General features: G+C 46.0%; 1 protein-coding gene across 5 annotated transcripts in view; it reads right to left on the bottom strand.

Annotated features, from left to right (window-relative positions):
* The window catches only part of ABAT (4-aminobutyrate aminotransferase), a 185,382-nt gene extending 163,572 nt beyond the window's left edge, over window positions 1-21,810 (bottom strand). For 2 of the 5 annotated variants that reach the window (XM_075010288.1, XM_075010289.1), the window contains exon 1: window positions 21,604-21,810. The gene's annotated coding sequence lies outside the window, so the exon portion shown is untranslated. The remainder of the gene's footprint in view (window positions 1-21,603) is intronic. The other 3 variants (XM_075010287.1, XM_075010283.1, XM_075010286.1) reach the window with 3 other exon arrangements.
* Window positions 21,811-22,788: the final 978 nt, after the last annotated feature.

Raw genomic sequence — 22,788 nt, 5'->3', positions numbered from 1 at the left:
TGGGGAGAGCTCACGCATACACACACACACACACTCTCTTCCTATACCTCTTTCACAAGGAAGGGGATGGGAGTGGGGGAATTGACTGAGCTCACCCAGCCATAAGTGCCTTACCAGCCAGCGCCCACCCCCACCCCCACCCCCAAACATGGTATTGTGTCAGAATGACAGATCAGATAAACCACAGCTGATAAGACCTGTCCCTTTCCCAAGAGAAAAGTCTGTATTCCACACAACTTGTGATGTCTTGAGACAGCTCTGTGTGTGTGTGTGTGTGTGTGTGCATGCGCATGTGCACAAATGCATGCATGTGCGTGCCATTTTAGTGAGATATTCACATCAGTTAGAAACTGAGATGACCTCTTTGGCCAGGCTGGCCAGCTCCCTGCTAATACACAACTAACCCCTGCAGAACATTTTCTTTCTAGGTTTTGTCTATTCTACTCACTTAAATGTCAAAATGGTCATGCTGTCTCCCATTCCTTTGAACTCCTGTTACACGTCTCAGTGGTCAGGGAAGTGGCAGGAACTATGGCATAATCAATGAAATGTAGGCATGGAAAAATAAAAGCATTTTAGGGGTTTGGGAGAAAATATCATCTGGCTGACGAGGAACAGCTACGTTGTCAGTCAACTCATAGCTGTTCAGGGATATTTGTTATTCAAACAAACTTGATTCACCTTCTTATACATAGTCTGTGGCAGCAATTGCCTCCCACATAAACCTTTTCAAAGCAAGTTAGTTCCAACAACAGTCATCTACATCAACCAATGGACAGACACTGGCAGCTTTGCAATCACTTTAAATGTAAGTCTACGTTGATGTTCCCATCCAAAACTTGATGTAGGGAATGTGGCAGCAGGAACGCAATGCTGCTGAAGGCTGGGAGGAATGTGTCTCCTAGAGGTCATCTGCATGAGAATGCAAAGGGCTGCAGGTGTGATACTGAGGCTGGGAGGAATGTGTCTCCCAGAGATCATTTGCATGAGAATGCAAAGGTGTGCATGTGTGATACCTTTCAGGCAAAGCCTAATGGGTAGCAAGTAAGCCATGAGATTTGGTCTATTGTAAACATGTAGTTGTAAAATCACAATTTAAGCTGACACTCAGTGCGGGAGTTGTGAGATCTCACCAATGCTCTGGGTTGTTGTGGGGGACAGGGCAGTCGCCATAGCTGCATAAGATATTGATTACACAGGGCTCCCTGGTTTAAAGCATCCTAAAGGAGAAGGGAAGGGGTGCTAGTTGAGCTAGCTTGTTGAGTGTCTTGGCCCTGCCTATGCCTTAGCCATATAGCTGTAAGACTGGCTTGACTAACTCTCCCCATCTGTTGAAAAATAGAGCTGGATGGTACGGTGTTTGTGAAACCCCACACTAGTGATATCAAGAGCTAAAATCACAGAGTGGCAACTGAGGCTATGCAGAGCTGAAATCACAAGGTTCTGTCTCAGGGCAATCCCAAGCAGTGGGGTTGTGAGCAGCAGTGGATGACAGTGACTGGCAGGTGGCCAGTAGGAGTGGTGGCAACAAGGGGAGGCTGCAGACAAGTGGACAGCTAGTACTGCCCTGGTGCTGTATCTGTGGGCTCTGGGTTTGGGACTGCACCACAGAAGGTACACCCTGTAACTGTGTGGGGTAAAGGGCCAAGATCCCCAGCAAGAGACTTGGTTCTACTGCATATGGGGATGGTATCTTGGTAAAGGGGTTTGTCTCTTCTTTGCTTAGATATACTGCATCTGTCACTGTAACCTTGGGGTAGGTTATGGTCATTAAACAAGCCATTTCTATCTCAGACTCTGTGCTGGCGAGGAGGGGGGGAGAACCGCCTTACAGGCACCCAGCACAGGGGTGAAACTGTCCCAGGCCACTGGGTGGGGGCTTGAGCCGGTTGGTTGTATCCTTGACAGGAAAACCCCACAGGAGTTGAACCTTTGGCAGGCATCTGGCATTAATAGAAGGGTTACATTTACATATATTTATAACTTTACTGTAACTGAATAGTCCATTGAAATAAGTGGAGTTGCTCACAGTAGAAAACTAAATGAGTCCTTTGTTAACTTCCCTAAAGAGCTTTAGAATACAAGTGTTCATTACACCTTGACATAAGTTTTTGCCTTTGATACACCTGGACATCACTAACATACTCAGCACAAAATATCATCAACATTTATACTGCATCTTCCATGGCAAGGCATGCAAGTAGGCAAAATGTAATTACCCAAACTGAAATTTAGCTGAATCAGACCTTGGATTTTCTAGTTTCACTCTTCATTAAAAGCCCTTTCCCATTCTAGAAAGACCATGTGACTTTGTCCAACAAATTTCAGAAAAGCAAATTACCTGCAGTTGACTAAGAGAGAACATATGGGCAAGAAAAGTGTTCTGCAAGAGGAAGGAGGATAGTGCAGTGGAACTGAGTATAGGAACTTCAGATCACAGAAAAAGGAATGATCTTGGATGGAAAAAAGGCAGAAAACATTCTAAAAACTTTCTGATGCTTCAAGAGCCTTTTTTTCACTCCATACACTATATAAATTCCTGAAGTAGTCCCCAATTTAGGCACACACGTATATACTTTGTTGAATAGGGATGGACAGATGAATCACATGCCTTCATGAATTCTGAAGTCAAACCTCTCTGACTCTGGTCAGATGAAAACTGCACATTTTCTACACTATGGAGTTTTAGCCAGGTTGGTGCCAGGATATTAGAAAAGGTGGTTAGGTAATACCTTTAGTAAGAGCTCTGTGAAAGGTGAAAAACTTGTCTCTCTCACAACAGAAGCTGGTAAAATTTAAGATATTACCTAACTCTCCTGGTCTCTCTAGTTTTCTACACTAACTCAGTTTCTTCACTGTCATTTTGGAAAGGCACAATCAACACTGGTCATGTGGCACTCTCGCTAAGACACTGAGCTAAATTCACTGCCAGTACGACTCCATGTGGTTTCAGAGAAGTTACACCAGGATGAATTTGGCCTATTTGGCCAGTGGAAGAAACACACCATTTTAGTTAATATTGTTATTATTAAATCGGAACTTTTATTTTTCATTGTCAATACGGGTCAGCAGAACACATTCCTTAAGGACATTCCCTTTAGTTGTTCTTGAATTGTATTTCACTTCTCTTGTGCTCAGCTACATAATGGGAACATTGTGGCTACAGCTTACACTGTAGCCATAACTTGAAATAACTTACACAATTTGCACAATGCAATTTGCATCATTTAGTTTGACAATTTATTTCTAACTTGGTGCCATAAAGTTCAAAATGAGTGGCTGTTTCAATGTTTCCTCTACCCCTCGTCTGATCAGGGGTACCGGAATTGGAACACCATGTGGCATTTAGCCACAGAGTTGCTATTTTGGTACACATTTGTATCCTAAAATACCAACTATACTGTAGCCATAGCCACAGTGTTTTAGACAGCTCAAAAAAAGAAAAGTTTATCCTCTCACTCATAAAACATACATAATATGTGAGGGTGATTTGAATGCAGCATTTAAAAACAATAAAGTACTTTTATTGAACACTACCAAGTCAGTATCCTTTGCTAACCTAATGAAACCTTGAACAAAAAAATACTGCAGCCTCCATCTCCTTCATTGATGCTGCTAGTTAGTCAGAATCTGAAGTTTTATGACATGCTCTGGAAACACCTTTGTACCCCTGCAAAACCAAATTACTAAATGGAATGTAGAAGTCCATTGTGTCAGGGCCATTTGTGGATTTTGATCACATTTAATAAATCAGTCACTTTCTGTCCCCTCCCCCAGTAGTATAATAAGACTGAACCTTAAGAGTTGTTCTTAGTTATTTAATAGACTATTCAGGAACACTATTTGCACTTCAGATTTCTTGCAAATGGTGTCATGCAAGTGGCCATTCAGAGGAGCTGAAATTGCAATTCTAAAGAAACTGAGCTTTATTCAACCAGTACATCAAGACACGTCTATGACAGGTCTATGACCTTACTTAGAAGTATTCTGAGTTTGCTTAAATATTTACTATATTTCCTCTGAACTTGGTTCCTTCTTTTACACAGGCCATGTCTACAATACAGTAATGTTCTGAAAGACACCAGAAGATTGCATCTACACACTAAAAAGTGGATTGTAAGAGCAATCTGCTCTTTCAAAAGAGAGTGTCCACACAGCCCCCACTCTTTCAAAGTAATGGGCCAGCAGTCAAAAAGTCTAACATCATGAGGACTGCTCTTTCGAAAAATGGCCCATGGATCGTTCCTGCCCCCCGAAAGTAGCTTTTGAAAGGAGGTGCTCTTCCTGATCCCGGAGTTGAGAATGGCTTCCACAAGAAGAGCTGCATTCTTTCAATTTCAAATGCTCCGTGGCACCTTTTGGAAGAACCCCTTCTTTCAAACAATCTTTCAAAAGAAGTTGGTAGTGTAGATACAGCGGAGAGTAAAAACACAAAGAAAGTACAAAACCCTATGAAAAACTAATGCTAAAAGCTAATGCAGGTTGCTCAGTATTTCATTCCTTTTACAAGAGTTACTCCAAAACCTTTGGCTAGAAAAGGTTACAAAAATAGGGAAATCCAGGCAAAGAAACCCCAGGAAATATTTCCCTCAAATACATAAAGCCCTTTCTTGGAGTGAAAAGACTGCTCCATACATTAAAAACCTGGGGGCGTAGAAAATGAGTTATCTATCCTACGCTGTTATGATCATGAGAGTTAGCCAGCAGCCTGGGAGTAAATGGGTTAACCTCCTTAGCCAGGTGAGGTTGGCCTATAGGAATGTAGGTAAGAATTTTAAACTGGGATAAAGGAATGTTTTGTTTTTTGTTTTTCTTTTTTGTCCTTTGTTTTTTTTTTTTCAGCCATGAGGGAGACAGACACAGAATATTTCCCTCCAAGAACAGGTCCTTCAATTTTTTTAAGTAGGGTAAAATTTAGATAAATTTGTTAGGCTTTATTGTTTTATGGTTTGGGAAGTGGGATTTGATGTTTGTGCACTTTTTAGAAATGTTTTTTTACTCTTCTTGTAACTAAGTTTTAGGTCCGTGGTGGTGATTTCCCATGTGTTTTACCTTGTGACATTTTTATTAAGTTATAAGGCTTGCAACATGAATATTTTTGTAATAACACAAGTTTTCTCTTTTTTTTTTTCCTTAACTTGGTATTGGTTAATGTTTGTGTCCTGGTTTTTACTTTTGGGCCTGAGATTTCCCAAGTAGTCTTTCCCTGGTCTTCTTATTATTACTTGGGTGGTGGCAGCAAATTTTATCCCCAAAAGCTAAGTTTTTTTTACAGAACTTTATACCAAGTTTGGGGGGTGGAGTTTATACGAAAACCTGGTAGATAAGGTTTTGGGGGTACTTTTGCTGGCCCCCACTTCTGCATTTGTCTTGCTAGAGTGGGGAAAGAGCCATGACTTGGTGGCATAGCAGTGGGATCATGCACCGCCTGTGATTTGGGGGTGTTTGTCATGATCATGAGGGTTAGCCAGCAGCCTGGGAGTAAAAGGGTTAACCTCCTTAACCAGGTGGGGGTAGCCTATAGGAATGTAGGTAAGAATTTCAAACTGGGACAAAGGAATTTTTTGGTTCCTCCCTTTTCTGTCCTCTGCACTCTCTTCTTCTTTCTAGCCATGAGGGAGACGGACACAGAATATCTCCCTCCAACAACAGGCCCTCCAATCTTCTGTCAGTAGGGTACAGTTTAGATAAATCTATTAGGCTTTATTGTTTTATAGTTTGGGAAGTGGGAGCTGATGCCTGTGCACTTTTTAGAAATGTTCTTTTACTTTCCTTGTAACTAAGTTCTAGGCCTTTGGTGGAGACTCCCCATGTGCTTTACCTTGTGACTCTTCCATCTAGTCATAAGGCTTGCAACATGAATATTGTTGTAATAATAAAAGTTCTCTCTTTTTCTTTTTATTAATCTGTTATTGGTTAATGTTTGTGTCCTGGTTTTTACTTTTGGGGCTGAGATTTCCCAAGTAGTCTCTCTCTGGTTTCCTTACTATTACTTGGGTGGTGGCAACAAATTTTATCCCCCAAATCTAAGGTCTTTTTAGGATTTTGTGGGAGGAAGTTTATACCAAAACCTGGTAGATTAGGTTTTGAGGATACTTTTGCTGGCCCCCACTTCTGCATTTGTGTTGCTACAGTGGGGAAGGAGCCATGACATACCCCAGAAAGCCTCTCTCTTTTCTTTAATCCATGCTTCCTTGAGTCCTCATAACTTGCTCTTCTCCTGCTCACATTCTCTTTCTACGGGCTGTGTAGAGCTTTTCTCTCTCCTCCTCAACTTCCTCCACATCCATCCCAACCAGGCCTCCAAAGTTTGAAAAGTTGCGCACACACACCAGATTTTTTTTGCCAGTTACTTTTGGCCCACTGTGTATCTGCCTGCTTCCATGATACCATTCTCCCCCCTCCCAAATGCACAGTGAATAAAGGTGTCGGCAAGACCATACAAGTATTTGTTATGTGTAGGTGGAAAGAGGATAACAAGAAGTCCAAACATTCCTTCCTTCTCTTTGCTCTTACTGTTCTGAAAATAAGAAGAGCTCAAATCAGAAACTGCACATTCAATGACAACCGGATAAAGAAAACAAACTGCAAAGGCTGTCTAGTAAAATATACTGATAAAACAGAGTCCTGATTGTTATCAATCTTATCTATATGGGCTTTCACTATATATACACACTACAAACAACTATTGGGGCAGGGTGGGGGTGCAGTGTTGCCTTGCATTTGAGATTGCTGTGGTGGGGTGGTGCCTTTTTATTTTTGCATTTCAAAGGTGGTAACTCTAATAAGAGCACCTCCCACCTTTTTAATGGGTCTGTTTATAAAATTGCGGTCATGTTCTGTAATGTGGAATATGGATGCTAGCATTACCAGGTTTCTGGTTTTCAACCAGAACACCTGATTGAGAAGAGACCCTGGTGGCTCCAGTCAGAAGTGCTGTTAAAAGTCCAGTTAGTGGCACAGAGGAGGCCTGGGATAAGGCAGACTCTCTACATGCCCTGGCAGTGCCCTGTTCCTGGAAGCATCTGTTGGTTCCCTGCAGTCCTAGGTGCTGGAGTGGTCCAGGTCTGGGAGGCACTATGTGCTGGCCTCCCTCTAGTGCCAGCTCCACAGCTCACATTGGCTAGGAATGACTACCAATGGGAGCTACGGAGGACGGCACCTGTGAATGCAAGGACAGCATGCAGAGTCACCCTGACTACCCATTAATAGGCCCCATAATCTTTTCTATCCATGTGCTTCTTTTTTTCCATCCATGTGTGGAACAAAGTTTTTTATGTGCACAAAGGCACATGAATGTGCATCACCAGTAGGAACGAAATACTTAGCAGTGGGTGCTCTGCTAAATGGGGGGGTGACAACTGAATATCCTGAGTGGATGCTGTGATGGGGTTCTGGGGTCCCCCAAGCTCTGCACCCCGGCCGTAGGCAGGAGAGTCTCTCACTTAGTAGGAGAACAGCGGGTTTATTAGCCGACAGGACACAGCATCGTACAGAGGAGTCAGTGCAGCAGGCAGAGACAGCCAGTCCAATCCATGTTGGGGAGAGGAGGCCCCGAGGGGCCCCCAGAGCTGGGGCCTTGCCCCCTCCTTTGTCTTTCTCTCCCTCAGCCCAGACTAACTGCTTCCAACTCCCAGTTCCAATTCAAACCCCTCAGGCTCCACCTCCTCCTTTGTCTCCAGTACAAAGGTGTTACCTGGTCGTCAGGGTTACCCTCAGCAGGAGCCCCACACCCTCCGTGAGCCACTCACATACACACAGGTATCCCCCACTCCATCACATCTCTCCCCCCTTCCAGACCGAACTGAGCGGGGTCACTCAGCCAGTGACCTGGGGAAGTTCGGGGCCCTCCCCTCGTGATCGGGCATCGGCTGTACCCTCGGTGCTTCCCTTGATGTGCACCACCTCCATGTTATAATCCTGCTGGGGGAGGCTCCAACTCAGGAGGTTGGTATTGGCCCGTTTCATGTGATGCAGCCGGACAAGTCCCTTTAGTTCCCTCAGGCTGGTTGGTCTCCCTGCTTCGGCCCCGGTCCGTCAGCCACGTTCTCAAGTCAGGCGGGCAGAGCCCATATAGATGCTGCAGCACCAACAGATCAAACAGGTCTTTTGTGGTCTGGGTCCTGCCCCATCTGACCACCAGTCCATACAGCTGCTCCAGCCAATGTTTGGAATTCAGTTAACAGTCCAGTAACAGAAGGTACAAATGCTTCCATCCTTGGCATTTAGCCAGACCACCACAATGGCTGTGTGCCTCAGTTTCCCCTTCCATGCCACACAATAGGTTTGGAATGTTCCTTCTCATGTCAGAGGTTGCAAGACTAGTTACAGGGAACAATGGTGACATTTTAGAGTTACAGACTCCTTTAACATACAACTCATGCTTCTACATCAATGTCATCATGTCACATGGCTCTTTCCAAACATTCAGTGCATGGTACAATTCTACAGCTTTTGGGAGCAGCACCGCTTGGTTACAGCAGTCAGCGTGAGTAACAGAACAAACCCATTGCAACTGCACATTTACGTTGCTCTTTGGTAGACCACAACTTTTGTGTAACCTCCTTGAGAATCTGGTATTTTGGGGATAAATGGCTGAGGCCTTTCTTAGCACCATCAAGTTCTAATCTTCTCCCTTGCCCCCTGGGGTGGAAATCTGATCTCTCTGGCTGTGCCCTCCCTTCTAACAAGAGCTGGGCCATTGATGATCTCAGGGAGACGGCCCCCTTCCAGCCAGTCTGGAAATTTGCAAACCAAACCGCTGTCTGAGAGTTGTTTTGTGAGTCCCAGACGCAGAATCCACATGAAGGAATCTCTGTTTATCCCTTACTGGCCCACCAGGCCCACAGCTCCTTTGTCCTTTTACCTCCAACTTCTGCCTCCCCGTGAAATCAGAATTGGAGTCCAGTGTGAGAATATAAGTGTTTCTAGCATCTGGAGATGGGGAATTGCTGAACCTCTCCTGCATCCTACAGAGATTGGCTGTGCTTTACTTGGTTACTGTTTTACTTGGTTCTCACAGGGCTGCTCACATTCCCTGATAGTTTTTACTTTACTTGCACCAGCTTCCAATTCCTGAGAAACTTTTACACTGCCTGCTTTGGACCCTTCCAGAGCACAGCCAGTGGTTTCACACTCAGGCAGGTCCTGGCCATCAGGGGCTGAAACAAACTTCTCCCCAGGCAAAGGGCTGCTCTGGCTCTTACAGACATGCACCTTTCCTGTTCACTCTCCTTCACCTCACTCCCATTTTCTGCAGTCCCCACAGACGGGTCAGGAAAAGTTTCAGGGAAATTCTCTTCCTTAAGAGCTTCCCCAAACAATAACTCACCCCTGTCTGCCTCCACGGGGGCACTGCTCCCTTGAGCCACAACCAGCTCCTGGGTTTCACCTACACCCAGGATCACTTCTGGCCCATCAGGCAGATTCCCACGTAATCCCCCTCCAGGCAGACAGCCAGTACCACCGGACAGAAGGTTAGGATCCCTTTCCTCCCTTCTGCTACCAGCTCCTTTATCTTCATCAGTCAGCGTAACTCCATTGCCCGTCTGTTCTTGTGTCCTGGCGAGAGGATGACTCTGGTAGGACAGAGTCCTCTCACCCCCTCCCAATAACACCTCAGCATCAGGCAAAGAACAAGTACCAGAATCATCTGGTCTCTGGGATTCCCTGATGATCCTAACTGGATTAGACCAAGTTAAAGCATCATCCCCCCTGAGAGACACAGAGGCAGGCCCACTTCCCATCTGGGCTTCAGCTGCCCTCAGATCCAGCTCTGGGATCTTGGCTCCATCTGGAGCCCCCACAGGCTCAGGCAAAGGATTCACTTCCCCAGAAGCAGAAGCACTTTTCTTGTACCAAGGACCAGTGTCCTTAGCAGGGACACCACTGCCCATCCCAGAGCCATTTCCTCTGCTCCAGCCCCCATGGCTGGATTCAGAGACACACCTGGAATGCTCTTTTCTGGTGGATCCTTCTCCAGCCACCCGAGGCTGGGGAATCCTCCTCAGACAATGGGCTAGTTTCCTCATTGGCACCTTTTCCAAATGCAGGCTCTGCTCTCTCCCCAGGCTGCTGCTGCTGCTGTTCAACACAGACAGACAATGGGAGACACTCTCTCCTTTGTCCCAGCCCCCCGGCTGGTCTCCACACACACACAGAAGGTGGAGCAGCTTCTCTCACAGACAACTTGCCATTCCCAGTGGATCAGCTGCTTTCCTGCACAGACACACAGGCACCTTCCTCGGCCCAGGCCTGGAAAACTCTTCGCAGGTCTGTCTTGGCCACTAGTAGATGATGGGTTGGAATCGCTCCTTCCCTCCTTGAGCTGTGGCAGGCCACTCGGTTCAGAGCTCCATGCAGTCCAGGGTTCCCTGCCCCGATCCGGGCTCACCTCTGCAGGATTTTCCTTAACCCTCAGCTCTGCCACTGCACATCCACGCTGCCTTGTCCAGCTCCTTTAATCTCGATTCGGTTTCCAGGTGCTGCCACTTCACAGCGGAGTTGCTCAGTGTGGTTGCAGGCTCTCAGGCTGATGCCCTCTGCACCCCACGATTCCTGGAAGAATCCCTTCAGTGTGCCAGGCTCCTTGTGGGTCACAAGCTCCCCGGGGTTAGGCCGTAGGCCCCTCTGCGACCGACTCCAACAGACTCTCAGAGGAACCCCTTCTTCAGTGTGACACCCGCTATCAAGGACCATGAGCACACTGTCTTGGGAAGAACTCATTCAGCGTCAGCCTCCTCAGGGGTCACTTGTTCCTGGGGGTTGGGCTCTCGGCCCCTCCACCTTCTGGGACCGACTCCAACAGATTCCCAGGAGTAACCCCTCCTCGGGTGTGACACCCCCTCTCGAGGACCACGACCGCAGTTGCTTGGGTTTGGCCGCAGGCCCCTCCGCCTTGGGGAACTGCACCTCACTGCCCTTCAGCACACCTGGGTCTCGCAGGCCCCACTTCTTCCGGGGCCCCGGTCACTTACTGCTGGATGCTCCATCCTCAGGGTGCAGAACATCCCACTTCTGACACCAGTGTGATGGGGTTCTGGGGTCCCCCAAGCTCTGCACCCCGGCCGTAGGCAGGAGAGTCTCTCACTTAGTAGGAGAACAGCGGGTTTATTAGCCGACAGGACACAGCATCGTACAGAGGAGTCAGTGCAGCAGGCAGAGACAGCCAGTCCAATCCATGTTGGGGAGAGGAGGCCCCGAGGGGCCCCCAGAGCTGGGGCCTTGCCCCCTCCTTTGTCTTTCTCTCCCTCAGCCCAGACTAACTGCTTCCAACTCCCAGTTCCAATTCAAACCCCTCAGGCTCCACCTCCTCCTTTGTCTCCAGTACAAAGGTGTTACCTGGTCGTCAGGGTTACCCTCAGCAGGAGCCCCACACCCTCCGTGAGCCACTCACATACACACAGGTATCCCCCACTCCATCACAGATGCACAAGTGCAGTTACAGGGAACACTGCCACCCACATGCTTAGAGGCCACAGGGACTTGGCAGCTGCTTCATGAGAGCCATGATAGGACAGGGGACAGGAAGAGACCCTGCACACAAACACAATAGCAGTTATATTTTATTAATTTAAATCTTAAAGGTTACATAATGTTTCACAAGTGCAACTGCAGCACTCTCCTGACTTTCCTTCCATCAACTGTTTTTTTTTAAATTTTTCAATTGTATTAACTAACATACAAGCCCTCAAACCACAGAACGCATGATGTCCTTGAAATTTCTACAACTAGCTCTGGTCTTACACACTCCCACTGTAATACTGATTTATAGATTGAAACAGAAATACAAGTTTTCGGGCTCTTCAACTCTCCATCATTTTCTTAGATTTGTGTGAATACTGCCAATGACAGTATTCTTTCTGTGCCTGCAGGGAAAGCTACTGCTGGGAAAATTTGGCTTAGCAACTGAAGGAACTCTGATTCAAGGTGCCTGGCTAACGATTCCAACCAATTTAGAGGAGCAACTTTATTCAAAATATCATCAGTAAACATTTAATGATTACGTGATTTTGCTCTAGCTCTGAAACGTATTATGACTGGCATAAATGAAGAATGATTTTGAGATGTCCATGCCATGGTCGCGGTAGCAGCATCTTTAGAAGTTAGGTATCTACCATTATATCTACGGTTAAGAATGCTCACAAGAAAACGAGGTGAAGTTAGTATTTGCTTCTTTATTGCCTGTATCTTAAATTTCTGGTGAGGTATTTCTTGTCTTTCATCAGTGCCTCCTGAAATGCCTTTCAAATTTCAACAGCATCAGCATTGCAGCAGCATTTTCTCTGAAGTTGTTTAAACTAATGGATAATATGCTTAAGCATACTGAGCACATCTTCTACAATCTTCTTTAATCCAGCATTAGATACTTTTGATGAGATACTTTTATCTATTTAATCATGGTTTTCTTCACAACATTTTGGGAAACTAATCCAGTTCTTAATTCAAAGCAATCAACCACAGAACTTCATCGAACATTGAGAGAGAATTAGTTTGGCTCCTCCTGCTCTCTTCAGTGACACAGAAAGAAAAAAACTTCTTATGAAAGCATTTTGCAACTTCAAAAACATTTTCTTTCATTAGAGAAGATGTACTTAAATCTTTGGCTAAGAGATGTATTAAACAGACAGTGCAGACATATGTTATCAAGGAACATACTTCCATCTCTTCTTCTACCTATCTTCTCCTCTTTGACATGCTTGAAGGATTACCTCTGACAAAACTGCATGACAGTTGAATTTTTGTTCAGTTTACTACAACTTTCACTACCATTTTTTAAAAATATTCTGTTGTGTGGCCATTTCCCCATACGTCTATTGTTTCTGAAAGAGACACAATCTTATCTACTGTTGTCACATCGGCACATATTACTGTATCATTGTGTACATTGCTCTACCCATCAAGAATTCAACTGGCAATTTTTTCCCTCAGTATTTCTTGCACACTGTTCAGATTCCTTCTCATACACTGCATCAAGCAACCTTCCCACAATGTCTACTCTACCAGTTGTAGTGTAGTCCGGTCATAAGCACTCAATCATGTCACTGAAGGTGTTTATTGTTAACCATGTGAAAAACAGAATTTGTGACATAAATGAATGAAGCAATATTTTAATTTTTACTGGTATTTGAGGGTCCTTATTAAGATATGATCCATGATGGTTTTACTGAATGATTGAATTTTTTCTCTTGATAATTATAGAATTATAGAACTCTAGAAGTAGAAGGAACCTCAAGAGGTCATCGAATCCAGGACCAAGCACCATCTAGACCATCCCTGATAGATATCTATCTAACCTGCTCTTACATGTCTCCAGTGATTGAGATTCTACAACCTCCGTAGGAAATTTATTCCAGTGGTTAACCACCCTGACAGTTAGGAAGTTTTTCCTAATATTCAACCTAAACCTCCCTTGCTGCAACTTGCAAAAATAATTATAGCTATACAGCCAATAAAATATTTTTCCATGTCCTACTGCACAGATTAATTCTTGAGATTATTTAAATTTTTTTCAGGAAGGTATCTAGCATTCACCTGAGCAGTGGTCTCCTTGGCTAGCCATCACTGTTAGAAGAGAATGCCACTGACCCCATGAGCAGGCAGCAGCTAATCGAGGAAACAAACCACTGCCCTGCCCTACTACATCAGCATTTCACGGAGCAGGGCCAAATGCAAGTCAGAAATCGGGAGGGAAGGGGGAGAGAATGTGACCAGGAATTCTCACTCATGCTTTGCTTCTGTCCTCAGTCCCTCTTCTCTAAAGGTATCATGGCCTGCCCTCCCTGTGGTCTCCTACAGCTTCCCAGACAGCATTTTTTCTAACCATCATCTTTCTTACAATCAGCTCTGCTCCCCTTCTGGAACACTCAGCACAAGGGTATGTCCCCAAGCACTTAACATCTTGTTCCAGGTACCCATTCCTAGACTCAGCTCCACTTTTATAGCTCCTCTTCTTGAGCACAGCCTGCTCCAATTATTCCTCTTCCAATCATTCCTTTATATCCTGAGTGTAGCCCTGCATCTTTCATTGGCTCATTTGGGTCCACCTGCTCTGACCCAAGGGAGCTGTCCTTGTCCTACTCACAAGACTCAATGACCTCTGACAGACATCACGGTATGAAAACAGTTTGTGTTTTCCACCATTTTTGCCACTCAGATACATGCTACCATGAATGAGATACAGTGGCTAGAGAGGGGTATGGTGCAGCAACACAACTCTCATCAAACATAAGGACCTACCAACAATGTTAGACTGAAGACTGGAGCCTGAGATCATTACTAGGGCACATGTATAAACTCAGAATTTAATTAGTTAAAAAAATTATCTGCAGTCACTTTCTCTTATTTATATATTTGCATTTGAGTTCAGAATTCTCAGTTTCCCTTGCAACACCTCAGATCATCACATTAAGAAAGCCATTTGCAACTAAATGCTAGCAGTCATAGCTGTTACAAGAGAAAAATACCCTTGAACTGTAGTCTTCGCAGATAAGTATCATTCAGACCTGGTAAATTTTGCGGGCCTGATAGAACAGATGTGTCCTAGCATTGACTTCTGAGCTAAGATTTAATTAACTGCATCACGGATATAGAGCTCCACAAAATAACCAAATTTGTGGCTCATGGATTATGAAAGCTTGAAAAAGTCAAGATTTAGTTATTTCAGTAAATTAACTTTATACCTTTTAAACCTAGAGGCAAACCCACTAACTTAATGGCAGCACAATACCGCCATTCATCTGAACAAATGCTTCCTTTTTTGTATTAAAACTCAGGCATAGGCATATATTTGTGATGGGTCCCTTGAAAGGTTGTGCAAGACAATCTAAAGGCAGGCAAGCTATTGGAGCTCAAACAAAATTCTGTATAAGTAACAGACTTCATATACCTGGCTCTCTCTTTTTTCTTTGTGTAGTAAACAACAACATTAAAGCAGGCCCAGTAAGCACAGCACTTTAGCATTTTTAAGCCAGCTTGGTTACTAGGAGCAAGAAGTGTTTCTTTCATGCTACGGGTGAAAAGCATCCAGCAGTGACCTCAATTAACATTCACTAAGGCAGATAGTGAGAAACTTCCTGATCTGATGTAGCAGAAGAATCAACAGATTTGAGCTGAACAGGACCATTTTCACTGCAGTATCTGTCACTGTGGTAGCTACCAATAACTATGGAGAGAGAGACTGAAACCCATACACAATGGGGACAGCAGGATTTACCATTGTTTGTCCATGTGTCATACTTCAAGGTTCTTCGTTATCGTCCATTCTCTGGTGTTGCAATATGCAGTTTCACAGAACACGATGAGAAACTAACAAGAATGCCACAGATTGCATTTCTTTGTTCTCACAATCACATGTAGCAAGCTTATATAAACATTTACTAGCATCTTAAAACAACACTTAAAAAATCAGTACAGCAAGCTCTCTCATCTCTAAAACTACATCTACAGTAAAAAGTTTTGTTGACAAAACTGGAGTTTGTCGACAAAACCCAGGGAGCATTCCCAAGGTGTTCTGTCAACACTAAATCAAGAGCATGTGGCACTTCTGTCAACAGTGTTCTGCCACTCCCGCATAAGGCAGAGCACCTCTATCGACAGATTCTGTTGACAGAAAGCTGGTCTGGACATTCCAGGGGACCCTCTGTCAACAGACAGGGCTTCCAGGACACTGGGCAGCCCTGCCTGCTGTGCTTCCAGTTTGCCATTCTGTCATGAGAGCGGCTGGGCAGTCTGGATGTTCTCTGTAGACAGAAGTTTTGTCAGAAGATATCTTCCAACAAAAACTTCTGTCAACAGATCTCTCTAATGTGGACACAGCCTAAGTTCACATGGTACTCTCATTGCCTACGTGTTGATAGATTTCAGGAGATAGACAGATGTGTCCATTTGCACCAGCAAACACATCTCCAGAGGGCATAACCCATTTTGCTATACTACAACAGGCTAAGTGTCCTGGTTTGCTTTGGTAGGTTTCTAAGTAGCATGGGTCTCTGAAGGATGAGGGACTGAGGGAAACCGAAGAAGCAGGATTCTACTTCTCCAAAGGTGCATTGTCAGGAACTAGAACTGATACAGATTCCATCCCCCATAAATCAGAAAAGAGGATAAAATCTACATAGAAAGAATTTGCAACAATATTTTCACTCTGAGCCACTTTGCAGGTGTTGGAAAAATCCAGAACTTTTATTTTAGCACAAACACCATACACCCAATAAAAACATTGTTTTTATTCTTTTCCTACCCCATGAGTATTGTTTCCAAAAACAGCACTATGTTCTAGGTGCGCTGCTGTGATCTGGTAAAATACATTCCAAAACACTTGTACTCTGAGATAGTTGACTTGAAACCTGAGTAATTGAAAAAGTTCATTATTGCTTGCTAATAATAGTTGTAGTATCTAATGCAGGGCTGGGCAATAATTTTTGATGGGGGCTACTTCAAGAATTTGGAAGGTGGCCAAGGGCCAACACTCTTCCATGATATTAATGGAGGAGGTGCAAAATCTAGGATGGAGGTTGGGTGCAGAAGAGAGCTTGGAAGAAGGGACTAGGATGCAAGAGGGAATGCTGGAGCACAGAACTAGGGTGAAGGGGTTTTGGCTGTGACCTAGAGGAGGAGAGGGTTGTGACCTGGAGCAGGGGACTGGAGTACAAGGTCTGGGAAATTGGCTACTGGAAAAAAATTACAACTAAAACATCCGCTGTCAATTGGAACATGGAACATCTGAACACTGTGGGTGAAAGGAAAATTAGAGCTGCTTCGAAAGAAGATGGACATACCAATGTGGTGTACTTGGACTGGCTGAGATGCATTGGACGGCATCGGGAGAGATGTGCAGTTGTGAAATCATTTGGTCAGGGAATGAAACGAAGTTTGAGGCACGAGTCAGATTCCTTCTTAGCAAAAGAGCCAGAGGAGAACTGTTAGGATACAAACTGGTCAGTGCACGAATGGTGGTAGTGAGATTTGAAATGAAACTGTTCAACATCTCAGTTGTTCAGCATATGCACCCATGCTGGACAATATGGAGGAAGAGCTCGACCTATTCGTTAAATACTTGACAAAGACACTAGAAGAGATACCGAAGACAGATGTGTTTATCATCAGAGGATATTGGAACGTGAATGTCGGATAAGATAACGAAGGTTGGGAAAGAGTCATGGATAGGTTCGGCTATGGATAAAGAAATGAATGAGCCTAGAAACTACTAGAGTTTGCTCCAGAGCGTGAGATGGTGGTCTGCAACATGAGATTCCAACAAAAGGAAGTGGACATGGCAATCAAATGATGGGAAGTCCAAGAACATGATAAATATGGTCTTGATAAGAACATGGGTAACATCAGTACAGCAGTGCTGAACTTACCAAGGACCTGATACAGACTTGGACCACAGTCTAATGACCACGATCATCACAATCAGTGGTTCTTAACCTTTACTGAAACCTGCACCCCTTTGGTTCTCAAAATATGTTCTCGCACCCCTTATTAAAAATGGAGATGGGGAGCCTGTACTCTTTTAAATACATATTAAATATATGTAAAATAGTTATATGTTATTACTCACCACAAATAATAGTACAGTAGGCATACAAAAATATGCAAGTACTTGTAAAGTTTTGATGTGGAAGTAAACAGTAATCAACGCACTAATATTTAGTGGAGAGCTGAATTCATACATGGATTTGATGAAACAAAGCAGTTGTGCTCACATGCCTGTGCTTTGTTTCTATTTTTCATGATTTACCTTCTAAAAAATCTGGCATGTCTCACACCTTCAGAAAGGGTATCACACCCCCCCCAGGGGGTGCATGCGCCCCAGGTTAAGAACCATTGCTCAAGATGAAACTCAAGAGAAAGTACAAGACACAACTTTAAGAAGAGAAGATACGTGGTGAGGCTAGACGAGGACAAAATAGGGAATGCGTAGAGAGCAGAGCTTGAAAAGAAGATCAGGAATGCAGAAACAGAGAAAGACCTAGATAACACAGTCAAAGGGACGGCCACAGCAACAGAAGAGGCAATTAACCAGACAGTTTCAAAAGAAGAGAAGATCCATAAGAAGTGGATTAGGCAAGAGACTCTGAAGTTGGTCCAAGAGAGCACTGAAGATTAGAAGGGATGTTTCTGAGAGGACAGAACAGCAATATAGAGTAAAATGCAATGAGGTAAGGAAAGCAGTCGGAATGGATAAGGTGAAATGGTTAGAGGAGCAGTGTGAAAGACTATCAGCACAGAAAGCCTGATGAAAGAACATCTACAATTGCTTTGTCAAATTTCAGAAAGCCTTTGAGATTATAGATCAGAAAGTGACTTGGGCAGTGTTGGAGTCATGTGGAATGAACAGCAGATCGATACGGTGGTTGAAGGAGAACAACAACAATGTGGAGGCAGTGCTGAAAATGTGCAGGGAGTTGGGAAGTCAGATTACAATTAATAGAGGTATGAGACAAGGAGATCTGATATTATGGATTATCTTCATCACACACCTAAGCTGTGTCTACACGTGCACGCTACTTCGAAGTAGCGGCACTAACTTCGAAATAGCGCCCGTCACGGCTACACGCATTGGGCGCTATTTCGAAGTTAACTTCGACGTTAGGCGGCGAGACGTCGAAGTCGCTAACCTCATGAAGGGATCGGAATAGCGCCCTACTTCGACGTTCAACGTCGAAGTAGGGACCGTGTAGACGATCCGCGTCCCGCAACGTCGAAATTGCGGGGTCCTCCATGGCGGCCATCAGCTGAGGGGTTGAGAGACACTCTCTCTCCAGCCCCTGCGGGGCTCTATGGTCACCGTGGGCAGCAGCCCTTAGCCCAGGGCTTCTGGCTGCTGCTGCAGCAGCTGGGGATCCATGCTGCAGGCACAGGGTCTGCAACCAGTTGTAGGCTCTGTGTATCTTGTGTTGTTTAGTGCAAGTGTGTCTGGGAGGGGCCCTTTAAGGGAGCGGCTTGCTGTTGAGTCCGCCCTGTGACCCTGTCTGCAGCTGTGCCTGGCACCCTTATTTCGATGTGTGCTACTTTGGCGTGTAGACGTACCCTCGCAGCGCCTATTTCGATGTGGTGCCACGCAACGTCGAAGTTGAACATTGACGTTGCCAGCCCTGGAGGATGTGTAGACGTTATTCATCGAACTAGCCTATTTCGATGTTGCTACATCGAAATAAGCTATTTCGATGTTGGCTTCACGTGTAGACGTAGCCCTAGAGAGCAACGGACAAGATCAAGTAAGAGGTAGAGGGATGCACTGGATGAGAAGTAACAAATTGAGGTTCGTGGATCATATAGTTATCATCGAGGAAGATGAAGAGAAGCTAGCAATAATGATGCAGGTGCTAAACGAGGAAGGAAACCGGTACGGTCTGATTATGAACATCAATAAAATAAAAAACAATGGTATTTGGAGATAAGGAAATAGGAAAAATATCATTATGGGGGATTGAAATAGAGAATGTTGAGAAGTTCATGCATCTAGGGAGCAACATGACAAATAATCTAGACTGTAAGAAGGAAATAGCAACTAGAATAACAAAAGCAAGATCAAGTTTGAAGGTGATGAATAAAATCTGGAAACGCAAAGGGATTAGCTTAGGAATGAACCTGTGTCTGGAAAAAGTATGTATTCAGCAGCATGTTGTATGGAGGTGAGACATGGGTGAGAATGAAAGATTCAAAGGGAAGGATATTGGCATTTGAGAGGAGTTGTTATAGAAAGATCCTGAGAACAGGATGGATGCAGGCAGCCATGAATGAGGGATTATATAGGAAGATACTGCCAAAAGAGAACCTACTGCAGAAGCTTATACAATGGAAGTTACAGCTATTTAGGCATATCTACTGAATGAACGATGAATGAAAAGTCAAGACCCTGCTTTTTGGCATAATGGACAGTTCAAATAGGAAAGGAAGACCCTACAAAGAATGTGCAGATGATATTGCAGATTTGTGCAGAGCTAGTCTACAGAATCTAAGCCACCCCATAGTGGACCGGGAAAGATGGAAGGAAATAGTGAGGGAGGCATTGGGTACCAATGGGCCCTGAGCCCATGATTGCTGCTGCTGCTGCTGCTGCTGATGATGATGAATGGGAAAATGCTCCATACTTTCTTTCAGACTCCTACCCATAAAGATTTAATCCCCCCCCAAGAGATCTTATTTATTTATGTATTTATTTAAGAAGGACATGCTCTCTTTTAAAATTCACCCCCAAGAGTGAAGGGAAGGTGATATACACCCATTAAGTCCATAGCAAGAAAACAGATGCCTTTACTTGGGTTGATAGGAACTAATGCTGTACAGCCAATATACTGACAAGCTTTAGGAAACCAACAGACTCTTCGGGTCCTGGGCAAGTTGGACTGGGGTGCTGGGTGGGAGGAAAGACAAGACAGGGCAGCCGGTTCTCAGAACAGTCCGGCCTCCCCCTCCCCACATCAGTGCCATTTGGAGCATGCTGACCGGGTTTCCAGTGATGATTTAAAAGGTTAAAAAGCTTCAGCCATAGCTACTGCTACAGTAGCAACGGCAGGCAGGAGCCCCCAGGCCTCTGTGAATCGCTCTGAGGCAGCTGTCCCTTTTGCCCTCCAATAATGACTTTTACAATTAACTTCAATACTAGATTGACTGCTCTTGTTCCTATCTATTTGTTTCTCACAAATTACTGTGCAACCTGTCCATTTGATCAAGCCTTCCCTGACCTTAAACTTAAAAAAAAAAAAGCGTGTGTGTGGGGGGGGGGGGGGGGGGGGGGAATTTCCACAGATGGAATCTGCCTGTCTTAGGAAGCATGGGATCAGAAGTCTAAGCCCCTCAATTTTAAAGGGGCTCTGTCACCTTGGATTAGGCACTTTGACTATGTCAACACTGCAGAGTGGACTTAGCTCAGAAACCCGAGGGTTCACGCAAGCAAAATCCACATCAGAACAATCACCTGCTATGGACTTGTGTACCCACTTACCATGCCTATTGCAATTTCAAGTGGTAAGATTTACGGGACCTTTCCTAGGGGTGGGAGCACCTCGGCGACTGGCGCTGCTCTAGGAGCCGGTTTGAGGCATATTGTGGGAGCCCTTGTCTGTCCTTGTGCAGAAATCATTTTGCTCCTGGAGCTTATTCCTGGGATTCTGCCTCCGTTTTCCAGTGTGGTTGTGGTGTCCTCCAGTACCGGCCCCATCCCCCTTCCTCTGCTCTACACGCCGAGCACCCCCACCCCTGGGGAGAATCACGGGTGTGAGGAAGATGGAGGTGGAGGCGGGTGCGGGAGAGCCATTCGGCTCCATCTGGGTTAACCGGGGGCTCAGGCAGGGATCAGCCCCACTGACCCCCTCTTGGGGCTGGACGCGGGGGTTCAAAGAAGGGCAGGGAAGAGCCCAGCAGCCCCTTGGGGTGAACTGAGGTTGGGCAAGGATCGGAGCCCCGCAGCGCCCTCCCCTCGTTGAAGGGGGGCTGGGGGAGGAGCCCGGCGGTGAGGAGAACGGGGCGGCTGCGAACGGTGCCGGCGGGCTCCCCGCAGGAGTGGGCCGGCAGCTCCCCCTGCACCGCGCCGCGGCGGCGGAGAGCTCTGGGCACGGTTTCCCGCCGCCCGGGGCTCGCAGCCCCCGCACTCACCGCGCGCGCAGACTGTCCCTCAGCTGCTTCGAGGCGCCAGACTGGACGCAGAAAGCCGCAGGCCCCTGCTCCTCGCTCTCGTCTCTGCAGCACTCCGCCGAGCTCTGCGCGCCACGGCCAATCGGCGCCGCCGGCCCGCCCAATCAGGGGCCACGGCCCCTACGCCTCCCCGCACGGGGCGGGGCTGTCTGTTTGAGGAGGACCGCAGGGTCCGCGCACTGGTAGGGGACGAGCCGGGCAGAGCCCCCGAGGGAGGCTCGAGGTGTGGGGCTTGGGCAGCCCGAGCGGTGGCGCCACAGCCCGGCTCTGGGAGCCTCAAATGCGCTCCCGGGAGCTGCAAGGGGCGGGGCGCAGCCCGCTCCCCAGCCGCCACGATGCTTTCCCTGCCCGTTAACTAGCAACGGAGGAGGGGAGCTGGCTTGTTTTACTGCATGCCCCACGGCCCAGCCGTTGATAGCGGAGAGGGAAGAACGTGACAGACGCCAGCTGCTGAAGCAGATCGTGGCAGTGACCTTCTGGCCCTGCGGGGTTAGACTTGTCCCCAGCTGGAACATTCATGCTACTGCTGCTGCGCCTTGGAAGAGGGAGGGGAATGGAAGCAGGCCTGACCTCGGGAGTATCTCCCCCCACCCTCAGGCATCGCTGCCTCGAAGCAAACCCCTGTCTTAAAACCAGGTTGTTAAACGAGGGAGGGTTATTATATTTTACTTTTCAAAAAAGGACACCTCAGAGGGAATGTATCTGTGTCCACCAATTCACACTGTATTAATGTACTGTATATGGTCTGCAAGGTGTGGTGCATGCTTCACACTGCAGCCAGCAGTGTCAGGATCAGAGCTCGTCCCACCGTGGGAGGGTGAAAAATGAAAAGTTGTAGCCTGCTGCTGACCCCGTCCATACAAGTTAACCCCACCTCCTAGTGGTGCAGACTGGCAACTGCCTCTGTAGGGAGGCAGGCTAAAAGGGCTCTGGCTGCCTGGAGAGGGATGGGCTCCGCAAGGTTTGAAATCTGCCCAAGACACGCCTCATGACAATTAACATAACTAACTCCGTACCGGCTCCATCGTCACCCGGTTAACAAGGACCGCGCATTCCATCATCCACGAGGACGGTTGTGTTACGGCAGCTACTGGTGAACCAAAAATCTTGCACGCAAGACAATACCTAACTGTAGGCATATGGAAT

The sequence above is a fragment of the Carettochelys insculpta genome, chromosome 16 (assembly GCF_033958435.1).
Source record: "Carettochelys insculpta isolate YL-2023 chromosome 16, ASM3395843v1, whole genome shotgun sequence".
Taxonomy (NCBI): domain Eukaryota; kingdom Metazoa; phylum Chordata; order Testudines; family Carettochelyidae; genus Carettochelys; species Carettochelys insculpta.
The sequence above is the reverse complement of the archived record's forward strand: the minus strand, read 5'-3'. Positions and strand labels throughout refer to the sequence as shown.